General features: G+C 34.5%; 1 protein-coding gene across 1 annotated transcript in view; it reads right to left on the bottom strand.

The window, feature by feature from the left end:
- LOC115456051 (IQ motif and SEC7 domain-containing protein 2) overlaps window positions 1-14065 on the bottom strand; it is a 226513-nt gene extending 212448 nt beyond the window's left edge. Inside the window, 1 exon segment of the mRNA XM_030184911.2 lies at window positions 13801-14065. The gene's annotated coding sequence lies outside the window, so the exon portion shown is untranslated.
- Between the last annotated feature and the right edge of the window lie 3900 nt (window positions 14066-17965).

Raw genomic sequence — 17965 nt, 5'->3', positions numbered from 1 at the left:
ACAAAAAGCTGCCAGCTCCTCTATTTTCTCTGGGATAAGCAACCTTCCTCTGCAATAGTTGTTGATAGCAATTACAAGGTAAGTACAATGAAAGAAAATAATCAACTGATTTCGTTGTTGCGGTTAACCAATTTGGACTCGCTGCAGTTTATAATTAGGTAATCATTTCAACAACTTTTGTAATTGGCGGAACATTATCAACTAAAGTTGCCTTAGTAAAATAAAAGTATAGTGCTAATACTAATATTGTATAAAGCTGAGGAATTTGTTACATTGAACGCGCCAATCTCAGGAACAACTAAAACGATTTTGATTATTATAACAGGTCAAGATAATAATTATTATCCGGATACCATGAACATGATAGTTTCGCTGAAGACAAGGACTTCCAGTCTGGGTTGTATTAAAAAAAAACAGAGTCGAAATGATGTTTTTTTTTCTCGCCACTACAAATTTACGGATATCTTAATAGTATTCATTCCTCTTCCCTTTAAGCTGGATGTCATCCCGGTCTAGAACTTGAGTCCATCTTATTTTATCAATAGCTTCTACATGCGTCTCCACCCGCGTATAAAAGTTTGTCCGGAATATTTTCCTGGGATAAAAAATCTCTTATAGTACTCAAACGTAAGGTAGTTTCCTATTAGCAAAAAAATCAAAATCGGTTTAGTATTTCCTGAGACTATCACGTTCAGACAAACAAAGAAACTCTTCATCTGTTACAAAATCATCAGCTCCCGAATATTCTTTAAATATAATGCACCGCCACCTCCGCTCGAAAATACTACTCATGTTAGAAACCAGCACAATCATATTAACTAAAATACCTTTCATTATTTAAAAAGGAAACTGTCACTCTATCAAAAACAGGAAACCAATTTTCCATACGGATTATATTTATCATTATACACCTCCATTGACTTTCTTTATCCGCAAGTGAATTTTGACGCAAACGATACAGTTCAGAGATAAAATTGATAAGATTACGCGATTGGGAATTGCTAGTACATTTCATTTATCCATTCGAATTCAAAACAACTGTATTGAAACTCCGGAGGTTTGGAGCTCACTTCAAAATGACGAAATTATAAATTTCATTTATTATAACCTATCGTAGTAATTTATGTTTTAGGGATATTCGTGTCGTATTTTCACCTTGTTCCCAACTCTTGTTTGTAACATTAAAGGTTTTTCGTATCCTACACGTATATAGTCCTTTATTAAAGTTAATATCATCGGAACAGGTTGTAAATTATTTGGCCTTGGAGTCTCAATTGTCATCGCTCTGTTACAGTCTGGAACAGAGGAATCACAGACCCGACATACCATTGACTATACCTAAAATATATCGTCGACCAACAGTTACTAATGTTACATATTAAAACTATCCAAACATATCACAGCTACTAATGATAATCCAGTAACCATGTGATGACTAATCGACCTTAACGTTCACCGATCGCCTCGAACTAACGAGTGTACCTAAGGCTTTGCGGCAGACACGTTTGCCTCGCTTCGTACCTAGTAGCTCCGATCGTTAATCCCAAATTTGATTTGGTAGCTCGTGTTACTAGGTCTAAGATTAAAAGCAGTGCAGAGTCGTTAATAAGTATTTAACGTTCTGTGTAAAGATAGTGTTGTTTATTGGAGATGTGGTTTATCATTCACGCGTGACTAGATCTTCGCGTCATTGAGATTTATAAAAACCTATTTGTATACAATTAAGATTCCGCTTTTCATTACATAATGATATTCCGCTGGTGGTAGGATATATTTTATATCAGCCCAGATAGCGACCACCGTTCACAAGGTGCTAAATCCGCCACAGTTGCCCACGTAAGTGTATCGCATTCTGGTATCAGCCTGTGTATACCCGGTTCAACAGGACGGCATAATTGTGCCGACTGTCAAGGGGTAATCATCTCTCATCAGTCGACGTTCTATCAGACCTCACTCCACTTACCATTAGATGCAACGAGGTCACAATACCGTGCACGTGTAAGAAAAAAATTTAAATAAATAACCACATCTTTAACATTCAACTTGAACTCACACCAAACTGGAAAAAGAACGTTCCGGACTCCCCTTTCAAGCCTCATCAATAAAACTATAAACAAATCTTTCATCTACACAATTTAACGTAAATAAATACCAACCAATCCTCACAATAACTTACTGTGGCTGTAATAAAAAAACGTCGCAACATAATGACGTCACACGTTAGACGCACACACACGGCTAATGGACGATTTTATTAGCACGTGTGATCTAAGCGCGCCTCTTTCAACGGTTTATTAAAATTAAAACGGCCAGTAAGGCCGCTTGTGTACGAGCGACATTATCATTAAAAATGTTATGTAATTAGCTACATGGCGAGGCACAAAATAATTGTTTATTAATCTGTATCAGGGATGTTATGGATATGAAATTTCGGATATGGATACGGATATGGATATAGGAATAAAATTATATCGGTTTCGGATACGGTTAAGGATAATAATTATTTCGGATTATCCGGTAGTTTCGGATAGTTTCGGTTACGGATATTTGATTAAAGTAAAATAAAAAAATATATGTATATATATATTATGTAATACAGTAGGGTGACGAATACTAACTATTGTTCATCGTCATCGTCGATTATTAATTATCGATGAACTAATTGGGGGACATGGGTGTTCGGAAAAACTCTGTGTTTTAGAAGTAGTGACACCTCCTCTCCGTGAAAAGTTTTTATCACACTGTTTATATTTTGCAAAAATTACTTTTAACAGGACCAAAAAAAAAAAAATAAAAAAAAAAAAAAAAAAAAAAAAAAAAATTACAAATTTCACGTAGCGTGTGAGCCGTGAAACAAAAACATGTCGGAACATATTATCCGTAACTTATCCGAAACTTTTATAACGGATACGGTTACGGTTATGGATATATTTTTATTTCGGATATCCGATAGTTTCGGTTACGGTTACGGAGCTCCATAACATCCCTGATCTGTATATATAAAAATGAATCCCTATTTTCCTTGGTGACGCCATCACGCGTGAACGGCTGGACCGATTTCACTATTTTTTTCTTTGTTGTGTTTGTTATTGTCAAGAGAAGATTCTTATGAAAGAAAAAAATCAAAAAATTGCGCGGAATATTTAAGAAAACTTAACGAAAATATTTATTTTATATAACTGTCAATTGTTTCATATAACTGTCAGCAATTGACAGAATGCGCGTTGCAAATTCATAGTTAAGACGGAGCAATGTCTGTCGGGTCAGCTAGTTTATTTATATATTACATTTATAGATATTACCAATACAGGTGTTACCGCAATGCGATAATATCTTGTTACAAACAATCCTAAATATCTATCTGGCTGAAGAAATAAAGGAAAATATACACATAAACCACACATGCAAGTATTAAACTAATAACAATAACTAAGCTTATACAATAGGACCCTTGCAAACTCACTCATATTGCACGCAAGGTCATCAATAGCTACATGGATAGTGTTAACTGTGCGAATGGCTCTGGTTAGAGGCGGTTTCGTATGTATGTTTAATATGTATCTTTATTATATAACTACTAAACTGATTTGATAGATATTATGCAGTAAAGTAATTTGGAGTCTGCACAAGACTCGATATATTTTCCTTTTACAACAAATCCGTTGCTAAAGTGTGTAATAAACCCAAAAACTTACACATCATGCATTTATCCCCAAAGGCGTATGCAAAGGCGCAACCACGGCACCCACTTTTTACAAGTGCCCATATCGGGCACAAATGCCAGACTCCGTGCTGATACTGAGCAGAAAAAGCGAAATATCACTTTGCCCGACCCGGGATTCGAACCCAGCACCTCATAACGCTGCTGTACCCCGCATGCAGTATAACTATGCCACTGAGGCAGTCAAGTGTGCAATAACCTTTTAATATTACCAAATATACAGCACAATAAGGCATCAGGCACACCACATATTACAAATGAATAATTTCAAGACACATCATACGCATTTAAAAGGCAGGAAAGTCGGGTCAAGACGCAGAAGTAAAACTGGGTCGAGAGGGGTATCGTGTCAAAGGGCTTGTTTTTCATCTCATTTCACATTCGGTGATGCTGCGGAAGCAATCAGAGGGTCAACATCGGCGTTGTAATACGAAACTCAGTCTAAATGTGTCGTATTTTTACACGTAGTTAAGTTTTGGTTTTAATTCAACATCACAAACATCAATCAATGTGTCGCTGAAGTGAAAAAAAAATTACAAAAAAAAATTATATTCAGACACGAGCCGGAAACATAGTTCGTCTATTTATTTTACACATTTATTGCGCATTAACACAGCCAGATAGACTCAAGCTGGTATCCCCGAAAATTCATTAATAGGGGCAGCTTGTGCACCATCGGTTTGGGGACTAATTTCGAAATCCCGATTAGATAGCGATCCCATTCATATTGAAAAGTAAGAATTTTAGTTATTTCGAACTTAGAATTTGGAGCTTAACATCTTTTTAATAAATCCCGAAGTTCTTTTTAAATCTTGGTCATACAGTTAGTTAAAAAAACATTAATAATAAGCTTTGGAATAATTAACGTATATTAAAGTGGTCATATCGACTGAGGGAATAACTAATTCACAGAGACTTGTCGACAGCCGACTTAACACAAAGGCACAAGTTGAATTATTAAACGATGCTTCGGTGAATGTCGTCACTTGAGGCTTATGACTGAGTAGCACGCGAGTTGACTGCTTGCGCTCATGTGATGTAGGTTCGATGATATATTTAGGAGACTAGTCACTTCGATAATGAACTTAAATAAGAAACCGCATATTATTTTAACCACAAAAATACTAATGATATTACCTTATTTTTCCACATTGAAACAAAAATTCTGCTTTTGGTAAATGTGAGATAGCTATGCCACTGCCTTTTTAAGAATTTATTCTACGTTCGAATTTGAAATTATAATTATATTATAGCACCACATAAAGCTACATGTACTACACACTATTTTTTCTTTGCAGCTCCGCCCGCGTGGTAAAGTATTTCCAGGACATTTGCTCCGCGTTATATTTTCTCAGGATAAAAAGTAGCCTATAGCACCCAGGAGTACCATAGCTTACTATTAATGAAAAAAAATTAAAATCAGTTTAGTACTTCCCGAGATTAAGGCGTTCAAACAAACGAACTCTTCAGTTTTATATATTAGTATAAATATTGGTTGTAAAAGCCCTAATAAGACGAAAAAGTCGCTCGCGTGCCACGAGCCTAGCCGTTAAAGCCCCGAAGTCCGGTTTGAACAATAGCTCGCTTGTGGATGTTAAAATATATTGTGCCGTCACACCTCGATTAGTATCAGATAAAATGCTTACACTGTTTTGTAATAATTGGAATTTTTCACGGATTTTTAGTAACGAATCATACGTATAATGACTTTGTTGAACGATTGCGTCTGTTCATTTTACTTTAAGGGTGAGATTTTGAAAGTAGCATGTAACCGGGCCTTTTTTTTTTTGTAGGGGCAAAGGAAATTTCAAAAATATAAGAAAATCCATTAAAAACTACAGAAAAGGAGGCAGGCACAAAAAATGACGAACTTACAACTTTCGTGAATTAAGAAGAACTAAAAAGAAGTGATAAAAACGGCTTGAAAGTAACTATGTAATATTTCAAGTATGATATGATTTTTCTTTACATCCGTCCTTACGTGTTATATAGAAATGTTGGTTTTAATATTATTAAGGTATTCAGAATCCTTCCCCCTAATTCATAGTGAATCTTTTATAAGCAGAAATAGAAGTCAAAATTGCCATTTGATGATTCAATTCACTTTTATTTTAAACACCCACCTACATTGATAATGTCAAAAACTTAAACTCTCATTAAAAACGAAACACCAAATTGCCCAGTTTAATAACAATTATAGTAAATTTGGTACATTGTTATAATTACTGCCAAATAGACATTTCACAGCGTAGCTACGAAAAATAATATATTTCCAAGAATTACGTTTCCATTTTAAACTTTTGTAGTATTTAGCGTGAAATTGCTCCAGTGTCCTTGGTTGACATTTTATAACCTTTAAATTGTTATTTTTTACATAAATATGTTTGAATTCATTAAAAACGGCATTCAATGTCAGAATTAGATTCACTGAACAGGATATTAAGAACTATAGTTGTGTAGCAATGTAATTCTTATTTCGATTTTAATTTACTTTAGTTCTTCCACATTTCTACTTGACAACAGAAATCTTCGTTCTTTCTTATTGTTTATGTTTCTTATATTTGTTAGTTTGTTCGTCAGAAGTAAACGCAGAAACAACTAAACGGTTTTGGAAGAAATGTAGCACACGGATAGACTATATCTTGGATTAACACATACTTTAATCAATTATTAATTTGTCCCCATGGGAAAGTATCAAATTGTAAATCTGAATTTTAAATAGATGGCGCTAGCGTCTTAGTGTTTTAGGGAATTTTGCATTGAGAAAGTATTTTCACGCGGACGAAGCTGCGAGCAAAACCTAGTGGTCAATAAGATATACCTCAGCGGATTCTTGTAAACGATGTATCTACCTAGCAATTGGCTGGCTCACTATTACAAGGTTGTATGTTATATTTATGTACAAAGTGAATTATATTATATCATATAATTCTTAGTCTTATTCAGTAATCATTTTCAATAAACTCAAAGGGAAGGAACCAATGAATTACTGTTTTTAGAATTTTAAGCAAGTTCATATTTTTTGTCACTTCTGCAACATATGATAACGGTGAAAGAAAACATCGTGAGGACATGCATACCTGAAAAGTTCTCTATAGGAATTTCGTGGATGTTTGAAATCTACCAACCCCCACTAGGCCAGTTTGGTGGACTAAGGCCTAATCCCTCTCAGTAGTAGAAGAGGCCCGTGCCCAGTATAAGGACAATATACAAGTGCAGGGCTGCTATTATTATTTATTGACATTATTTTTGCAACATAAATGAAAATTGGGAGCTAACGAAATAATGCATCTAGACCTTCCACACGAGAAACCACCACTGCACCTTTCTGAATGATTTATTTATTACTAAATTCCCTATCATGTTCCTTGATATATTTGACGATTATGCGGCAGACGGCATACGCATCGAGACGTAGTAAACGGCTTGTCGCTCAATTATCACATTCCACAGTCTTTGCATGAAGCACTGTAGATGAAATAATGTAGGATATCACGCACATATTGGTAATAAAGTTAGTGGCACAGTGCATGTATTAACCGAGATTGAACGTGTACACCTAGCTTATGGTCTTAAATATTTATAGCATAAGGCCGACAATGAACATGTGGGTCAGTTGGTTGTAAGTGATCACAATGCCTAAGCCATTACCGACTTTGAACAAAATGTTGACATGAAATAATATTTTTATTTAATTTTCATATGATTTAAATTTGGAAATAGAGTTGAACCATTTACATATTATTAATATTAAGTTTTTAAATTTGTGCCCGATATGGCTATAGGCTCCCCCCCTATAACATCACGGGACGGAACAAATACGGCGAATACTGAGTGCCCTAGTTGCACCTCTTTCTTGGTAGATAAATCCGTGTTATTGTTTTTTTATTTATATTCATACTTTCATTATACTGATTTGTTAAATCTACGTTCGATTTAATAATAGTACTAGACTGTCCAAGAGTCACTTATCATTACTGAGTGACAGCTTAAGGAGGCTAAACAAGTCATCATCAGCTTGCTAAGGGCTCTCGACACCCGCCTAAATAATAACAGTGTTCATGATAGAAGCTCTTGTCCTATTAAGTTATCGCGTTGTACTTCTATTTGCAACACTATTTTCAACTGCATTTTTATTTTGTACTCTATAATCTATTTAATAAAACACGCTTTTCTATGGTACTTTGGAGATCGGTCCAAATAGAATATTTTTTCCAACTGTGGGTGTTTATAGGGTTATTTTACATCATTTAACACAATAGCTAGTGTCGACATGATAGAATACAAAAAATAATTTAACACGAGCATTGTAAGTACGACACCGCTTTGAAGTCCTGGGTTCGAATCCCAAGCAAAGTGATATTAAGTGATTCTAATCAATATCAGGCTGGAGACTACAATTTGTGGCAAAAGATTCGCACCCCCTCGAACACATAGGGGAAAAGTTGCCTTGGTTACACCTTCGCCTACCTCTTCAGGAATAACGGCGCGATGTGTGTATGTATCCTAAAAATATGTTAAAAATTATGTCTGCCTATCACTACATAGTATAAAACAAAGTCGCTTTCTCTGTCCCTATGTGTGCTTAAATCTTTAAAACTACGCAACGGATTTCGATGCGGTTTTTTTAATAGATAGAGTGATTCAAGAGGAAGGTTTATATGTATGTTATATGTATAATAATAACATCCATTAAATAGTCAACATTGCACACGTGCGAAGCCGGGGAGTCGCTAGTATTTAAATAAGGATTTTCCAAAATATTCACAAACGTGGGCGCGATATTAATATCTCCCTGTAACCGAATTCAAGCGAGACTTTATTGCCATTTCGTCTATTTACGGCAAATGTAGTTCTTTCTTCAGTCGAGATTTGAACTCCGTTGAACTTATATTGAGTGTTAGTCGTGTAACTAGTGAGAATACAAGTAAACAAGGATATGACATAATCGGCCTTATGACTCAGACAATAACAGGTTGACCGAATCGTAATAAATCGATGGATGTAAGGAAATTAGCATTACCAAGTCTTAAGTGCCAGGAAGATTTCCAGACAACTTAGCTGGATATTGGGGCCACAAGGCCGGGAGTAGGCCGTTGGCGACACTTCATAGCTTAAGAAATAAGGGGTTGGACAATGAGCTGGTGCGAAAAACGATTTGGCTTTACCAATACACTATAGATTGTGCAATGATTTGTTATGTTTACGCGAATATTAGACATTGAAATAAAACTATTTTTTTGGGTTTTATCGCGGTTTTTTATATTATAATTTTCTACCGACGTTTGGAAGACTTTGCAGCCTTGACGGAAGAAACTGAGGTGTTGATCGTCCGAAAACACAGTTGCAATATCTACCTACACTGTATAATTAAAAAACCACGATAGAATCTGAAAAATAGTTTTCTTTCAATAGATTGTACAGTCAGTCACTTAAGTAGCTGAACAAATTCAAAACTTCAAATCGCCTATACACTTTTGTGATTTTCCTAGCATTTCGTTTGTCTTCACGAAAATAAAATAAAAAGACAATTATCTACTTAAAAAAAAATTACTTGTGTAGTCGAATAGCAGTTTTGAATTTATTCAGCTTTAAGTAGCTGATCGTACTAAAGAATACTAACAACTAGCTCATCCATTCATAAGATATTGATTGCCATAGGATCAGAAACAAACTTAATTTATCCATTCTTTGAATTTCACATTATCTTTAAGTACTTTATGCTAGAAAAAAACATGAGAGCCGTGAGCAAATCTCAGTTTTAAAAAATAAGCGTAATATATTTCAAGAACGTCGCCCGGCCAGCTCTGTCCTGGCAATGTGTGCCAGTAATTTTATGGGTCAGTAAAACCACTACTGACGTTATTACTCGCTTCTAATTGGTCATCGTTTGAGAAATTTGCTGAACTAATACTAACTTCATAGTGTCTCGCTTTCGTTGCTTAATGTCGCTTGTAATTATATTTTAGAAAGTATTTATTTATTTTATTTGAACGGCTCAATAATAAAGATAAGCCAATTACGAGCAACTGCAAATAGTTTTTAAGGTTACTTAATCTTGTCGTCTTGGTGTCTTAAAAATGTTTTACCAAGAGTTTACTAAAATTACATACATAAACTTAGTATATTCAAAAGAATAAAAAGAAAATGCAGTTGTTAAAGTATTCAGTAAAAAGATAAAAATTGTAAACTAAATAGCAAGTCGCTATGAACCTCAAATAGTAGTTTTTTAATATACTAGCTCACTAATAATTTTGTTTAGTACTAAAATTTCTAGGCAATTATATGACAACATCTCTTGTCTCAGGGTGACGAGGGCAACGGAGCCATGCAGTACTTTGTAATAAGAAATTTGGTGTTATTATACCTTGGTAGTTGGTGGTATGATACCCCTGTGCCTCGGAAAGCACGTGAATCCGTTGGTTCTGCGTCTGATCTTTCACTGTTCATGTCGGACTGCCGTCTCACTGGACTATGAGAATGAAGGAATAGAGAGTGCACGTGAGTATATTGCACACACATATGTACTATAATGTCTCCAGCGTACCTGGTTGATCTCCGTTGAGATTGGCCGCCGTGGCCGATATTCGGTTAGGAGGGATTCACTACCCCTTACGGTCAGTCGTGATTCGTGAAATTTACGATCAGGGGCCTTAGTCTCTATCCCGCACGTTATTTTAACAGTGCGTAACAAGCACGTAACACAACGCATCATGTTCAGGACTATAGAAATTTGGCTTACAGAATACCATTCCACGCACATTTCTCGAAGATAACATGACACGGCCGCGTTACGCGTTTACACTATCATACAGAATAAGGGCCCAGGCGAGCGACTTGCTCCTCTCGTCTTTCATTTATACATTAGCTAAGTGACGAAGTGTCCATATAGCCCGATTCCTGCTCGCTTCCTTTTATGTAAATTTATGTATAATTCCAAAAAAACGATTTGCAGACCGCATTTATGCATATTAGTACCTGTGTGTTGTGTATGGTTTCCTTTCTGAAAATTTCACTATTCGCTACTATTAGCTTCGTATCCCTAGTAAGGGGCCGTTCAAGTATTACGTAACGCAATTTGGGGGGCTCTTGTAAAACGTTACGATGCGTTACTGAGGCGGGAGGGGGTTCTCGTACAAAGCGTTACGTAACATTGTTTTTTTTATTTTAAAACAATAACAAAGGAAGGTATTTTAGCGATTTTCCGTAAAATAATTGTGAATATTCCATAAAAAATTGTCACTTTAGTTACATAACTTGTAGAGGGGGGGAGGGGGCGTACAGGACTTTACATAGGGGGTGGGGGGTCAAAAAACTTAAAAAATTGCGTTATGTAATACTTGAACGGCCCCTAAGAGGATACTGGATACATTTTATGACCGACTGTACAGCAACCACCGTAGTGTTGGGTTGGCGACTTAGTCGCCGCAGTATGGAATTGGTGTCGGTGTGTTTTTGTTAAGTATATATTACTAGCTATTGCTCGCAACTTCGCCCGCGTGAAGGAGTTTTCCGGGATAAAAATCTGGCTATATATTTGTCATTTTAACTTGTGATAATACGTTCCTTTATGCGACAATAAATATTTTTCTTCTTTTTTACATGTGGTTATAATTATACTATAGTAAATTGTTTCGCCGCGTCTCGTTTCATCATCTGCCAGTTTGTAATCCAGTGATAGAGGCAGAATTTTGGCGACAGTCGATGGAGACGGCATAACCATTTCACAACAGCTAACTCTCATACCTATATGGCTACCGAAGCTGTCCTTCGAATAGAACGCTCGTAATTACAAAGACGGCCTCGACCTTACCGTTCTTTGCTTGCCAGAATTGTATCAATTGATTCACTAATCCAAAAAAAAAATACCTCGTAGATCACACATGTATTCCCAAATTGGATAAGGAAGTCTGCAATTCCATAGAACGGGTTTTACCCCTGCTTCCAACACATGTTTCTACAACATAGATTCTTCAATAATCATGTAATAAACAATTTTATATTACATTGTCAATGATGAACATAATTTTAAACGAATTCCTCACGTTATTACCATAGGTCATATGGTAGACATTTGTTTTTTGTCACCATCAATTATGTATTCTAATTGAATTGATATAAAATATAGACACTACATCAGTATACCTTTCAGTTATTGAATTGATGGAATATAAGGTCATAGTAATAAATAGACTGGTATAAGTGGAGTAGTTGTATTATGATACGACTGCAGTGCTGAGGTCTAGGGTTAGTAGCGTTGCTTGCCATGAAGACCCCTATATCTATATTAGTTAGGGGCTCTTCAGGGCAGTGCGAACTTTTGGACACCCGCTTAGTTTAATATAGGTATGGACCAAGAGGTGCCGCAAAGTTCGGGAGCCCCGTATTACGAATACGGCGGTAGCTAGGCCCCTGTCTCGGGTTCGATTCTTGGGTCGGGCAATAATATCGAGATTTTCTACTCACTATTAACAAGGAGTCTGGTATTTGTGCACGAAATGGCGGTACACTCGCCCCCTATCACATCACGGGACGGAACAAGCACGGCGGAAAGTGGGTGCAGCAATTGCGCTTCTGCCTACCGCTTTGGGGATAAAAGCCGTGAGTGCGTTTTAGAGTACTGAAAATTATGAGTATTATAGATATCTTAATGTCAAATTATTTGGCGTTAGGAGTGATAAACAGCTATGTAAAATAAGTAACAAATATTTTTTGTGAGAGATTAAACTATTATTTACTGTACATTGAAAGAGAATTAATTAGACTACAAAACAAATCACTCAATATACCTATTGCTCTGTTGAATCTTCATATAAATGATAGACCAAAATTTTGCTTTAAATATTATCAATGCAAAAGAATACTTTTGTAATTTATATATTATATAGCCTCATTTTTTAGAAATGAGTCATAAATTCAAGCCTATAAGATCCACTTTCCTCAAAGAGAAAACAATTTAATTAAAAATATTTTATAAACAATTATACAACTTCATACTAATCCCATTAAAGCACAAAAAAATAACATTCACATTAATTTAAAAGCCTAATAAAATCCAAATTAATTTTAAAACATAAATGACAATTTAAACTACTTAACCAGTAATATCCATTAGAACATGTGGATCAATTGTACCACAGCACTGGGGTGTCAAAACAAACATGACAACCATGACCGTGATGTGTAACACAGATTTTTGAAGGGTTAATGTGTTCTCACACTTTAATTTGTGGTGAGTGGATTAAAATTAATTTTTTATAACTATTAATATTTTTTTTGTATGTCAGTTTTTTAGAGCAAAAAGGATTTAATAGTTGCAGTACACTTTATGATATTCAGTTCATTGTATAGATTATAGGTAGGTTATCCAGTTTAATTGAAGCAATATTAAAGTTTGTAAATAATGATACATTTATTCAACATTAATTAACAAACTTATCATGCAGTTGTAACAATTAGTAAAAATGATAAATAAAAATATTATGCTGTAGGTTCGTAGGCAATAATATTAGTGTCCGTTTTTTTTTATGCACTTTTAATGCATCCAGTCTTAAATCATTTGTTACGGAATAAATTTAACTTACATAACGAACCATTACGAATAAGTCGACGGTAACTTAATACATTTTCAGACCAAATTTATAACAAAATTACCGGCCGTTTTAAATCATTAAACTATTTTGAATATTACCACTAAGATTATCTAAATATTTCGTTACTTAAACTTAGCCAGCGACTACATCGAACTACGAACTCAATATTTTTAACGAATATCCTATAAGAAACTATTATTTAAATGTAATTCGATTACAAAGGTAATGCTCGCGTATCGACTAAAAAGGAGGCTCCCACAACATTCAATACTTTTAATCTCTTTGCCCGGAAACGGCACGTTATGTAGATAAACAATTAAGGAAGCCTTGACAATATAACAATCGAACCATTTTTCGTTACGAAAAAACAATATAAAATCTCATTTTATGTATTAACATGTTAGAAAAATGTACGGGCACGATGTTAATACCCAAAAAGGGAACATACGAAGGCTAAAAGGGGGTAAATATCGATCATACACTTACCACAACACGATATGCCGGCGAACTTGAAGTAATCGTCCCGATCAACACATTTGAGTCACGATTAAACACTGTATGTTCACTATTATTCACAATAAACCATTTCACTCTTACGGTCAACACCAAAACTAACGATTTCATACAAATTTCAGTCACAAATAATGCAAAAATACACTTTCACAGCATTTCCCCGAGAATTTTATTGTTCCGACTGACATTACAACGCTTTCAAGCAAAAGCGACAACAGACTGACGGCCGAATACACACAACCGACCATAGACACAGCTAGGTCTTGTTATTGACTCCATTACTTTTACTATCACCCTGCAAAAATGAAAACGGTGTTGCTTGTTCGAGTAATTCACACATGGGGGTTATATTGAACTCGGTCGGATAATATGAGCACCATCTATTAGAAATAGTTTGAAGTTTTTGTAACAACGCCATCTAGTGAAAGACGTTCAACGTTTTAAAATAGCGACATCTATGGTATTTTCTAGGAACTTTTTGAAAAGTTCTCAGTAAAGAACCCATTAAACCTAAAAATTACGTTCATATTAACAGATGGCACTTAATATATTTTTATCTTATTTTTTTTGTAAAATAAACAAAAAAGCGAAATATATAAAATTATATGAGAATTAATGTTTTACGTTTCTATGAAATTAGGTATTTAATTCCTGCAATTAAATATTTTCTTTAAAAAATCACACCATGCACTTAAGTAAATACCTAAGTAAAACATTAAACCCCCGCCTATTTTAATGAGGTAACGTTCCCAGCACCGGAGGACTTGAGATTAAGCGCTTTTTGTTGTTTTTTTTTCTCAAAGGCCGTAAACTTTCCAAGAAGAGGTAAGCCAGAAAAAAAAATCTGGGAGTCGTTTCGAAAACTCCAAATGAACGGTTTTCGTAGACTTCCGCCCGCGATGACCGCTTGCGACGATCACATTAGAGCGCAAAACTCCATCGGAGTAGCTGTGTATTTAAAAAAATTAAAGTTATTAAGGTTGACGGTTATGAAATCCTATGAAATCCCTACTCATTTTTAAATATGTCTCGCTGAATACATACCTTCTGTGTTCGGAGTTTGGGTACGAACATAACAATATTTTAACCAGACCATTCTGAGTAAGTTCCATAACTCAGTTTTAGTGTTCTACGACGCAATTCTTCAATTTCAAACAGAGTTAAAAACTTGATTAGGTTCAGGAATCAAAATTGAAATAAAAATAGTTCCGCTTTCTACTCATCTATGACAATATCATATCAGCAATGAATATTTTGAGATCAGTTTTTAAAATAAAACTAAGTAAGTATATTACGTATTTTATCGCAGTTTTTTATATTATAATTTTTCGAGATAAAATCTGTAAAATAGTTTTTTTAATGTCTAACATTCGCGTAAACATAGGAAATCATTATACATTTTTTATAAAATAATCACATAATTTTATTTATAAAAACATTCCAATTTATTGCATGAACATCAATTTCGACTCCATCCCACCTCCGTTCGGCAGCGTGAAGAATGTTATTAAGTGGGTAAGCAGAAAAAAACAAAAATATCTCTATCGAGTCGGGCACGACGTGATAATTAGTGGATGCAGCGAGCCTTCCCTATACCGGTACAAACACGTTTTTCTAATACATTGTGGAAAAACTATTAACGTTGTTTGTTATTCGCGCCTTAGACTGATTTTTATTATTTGTCTAGGTTTGGATTGAATTAAAAGAAATAAAAACAAAATATTTTCTTTCACGTAGGCGAACAAAGTTGCTTATGATGCGTCAAAGCAATTTATGAGAATGATTGTTATTATTATTAAATAACATTTAAGATCACTTATATAACTACGGACATTTCAAATTAGGGAATAAATTAATTAGGAGTACAAGGTATAAAATAAAACAACGTAGCGAGTTCGGGTTGGCAGGTAGGGGGAAATAAAAGGTTAAGGCATCGCGATCTTCACCGGTGAGGACATGAGCCCTAGCCTAGCTAAACTACCAGCCTTTAACTAGCTACCTAAGTGATGACTACTCGAAAAAGAAACGCAGAAAGAAAGAAAATACTAAAGAAAGAATTTAAAACATATTTAACTTAGAAATATTTATATTATAACTATTTATATTAATATGTGGCCTTTGTTGAAAATCATTACTGCAGTATCAGTTTAAACGCGATAGCAGCAAGAAGCTGAATGAGAATGATAAAGAGAACTTTTGAGATCCATTACTGTCTATATAGTACAGGATTATAATTTTTGCCTAAAAATATAGACGGTCGTTTTGACATTGCTTGAATAGATTAAATCATAATTGACTTTACCTCTGCTAATTGTGCCAAAATCATCGATGAATAACGAATATTTTCACAAAAACACCCAGTTTTGCTTTTCGGACTAAGTATTTGATCATTTTGTAATTTAATGCGAACATGGCGTGCGTGTAAAACTAAAATTATTCCTTATTAATATTTATTATTTTCGAAATTCATATTTATTTTATTATGCACCTACGGTTCGAGTAACTATTGTAAACTGTTATTTCATAGTAGATAAGTATGTGGTTTAATTTAATAACACAAAGTCAAATTGCCCCTGTACTACGCGAACTAACGTGCACTTCGTTAAAATGTCTTAAAAAAATGCAATACAAACTCCAATCAGTATCTATATTTGTAGGACATTTTTATTTCATCACTAGATCATTTCTTCAGAGAAACTGATGTCTAATAAATACATAAGAAATACTGGTGGTCGTTCATCTGTGTATATTTTCTCTGATCTGGCCAGGGTTGCCAGGTTTTGGATGATAATTTTCAATAACTGTAATTTCTTAATAATCACCACCATGTGCCGCAGGATGTCCACTGCTACATCGGCCTCCACCAAATATTTCCAGATCGACTTACTGGAAGCGGGCCGCATCCAGCGACCGCATTTCTTAATAATATTTACACTAATATAAGCAAAGTTGGATTTTGTTTGCAAGTCACTAAATCGATACTGTAAATTACGTCTCTAAAACGCTCCAATAGAATATAGATATTATGTTAGACTAGATTTTGCTCGCGGCTCTGCCTGGGTAATAAGTATTCCCAGGATGGAAGTCCCGCTTTGTATTTTCCAGGCATAAAATAGAATCTAAATTTTAAGTTAGACCTCTAAAAATACCTGGGTGAAAACTGCTTTCAATTTAATGAAGTAGTTTTTGCGTGATATTTGCACAAACATACAGACAGAAAAAGTGTAAAATCTGTTGTTTTGGCTTCTGTTGCTGTAATGAAAAAAAAAAAACTTCTAATTACCTTTCCTTCAATATTTTTAAAGTATAGATCGGACTGTACAATTTTATTAAATTATGACGTATACATTATAAATGTCAAACTAGATGAAACGGTATCAAAAACTATCTTCAATAAATAATCGTATGAATTATAGAACACAATAAAATACATAAATAAATAAAATAATTCTAACACAGCTAATATAGAAGACACACTTATATCTTCAATCCATATGATAGACTGTAGTATCAGTATCAGTATACTTTCCAGTCATAGACTTGAAAGGTCCCGGTTCTGGTACAGATTTGAACATATAAGGTGAGTCGGGGGAAGTGCGCCATAAAATTTTCATAGCTGGATTCAATGCAAAATAGTTTCTTTTTGTGCTGACTTAAGAATGTAATTTTATTAATTTAAGAATATTTGGTATTTTGTGATAACAACCTATAGCCATTCAAGGAAATCGGACCATAAATTAATAATATTTTTCTCAAAGTAAAAAAAAATGGTAGTAGGCGCACTTGCCTCCGGAAATGGGGTAAGTGCGCCTGTGTTAAAAAAATCGCCAATATGAAACATTATAAAGAAAACACTCATTTTAGTCCATAGAGAAATAAGTTTTACTCGCAATGCTCTTGGATAATTTTTAATCACTCAATATTATAACAAACTATGGCTGTCAAATCAAATTCGGGGTAAGTGCGCCATATATATATAAATCAGGGCTTCAAAACATTTTAGATTTTTTTTTGCTTTATAAGATTTTTGCTATATTAGAGTTTTGTGTGCGGATATGTTGGAATAAAAAAATGGTAGCCCTAATATAAAATCCATTTTATTTCTAAAAACTAAAATAACATACAAAAATGTAGAAAT

Source organism: Manduca sexta, chromosome 3 (genome assembly GCF_014839805.1).
Source record: "Manduca sexta isolate Smith_Timp_Sample1 chromosome 3, JHU_Msex_v1.0, whole genome shotgun sequence".
Classification (NCBI taxonomy): domain Eukaryota; kingdom Metazoa; phylum Arthropoda; class Insecta; order Lepidoptera; family Sphingidae; genus Manduca; species Manduca sexta.
Note: the sequence above shows the minus strand (reverse complement) of the source record. Positions and strands in the feature narration are given on the sequence as shown.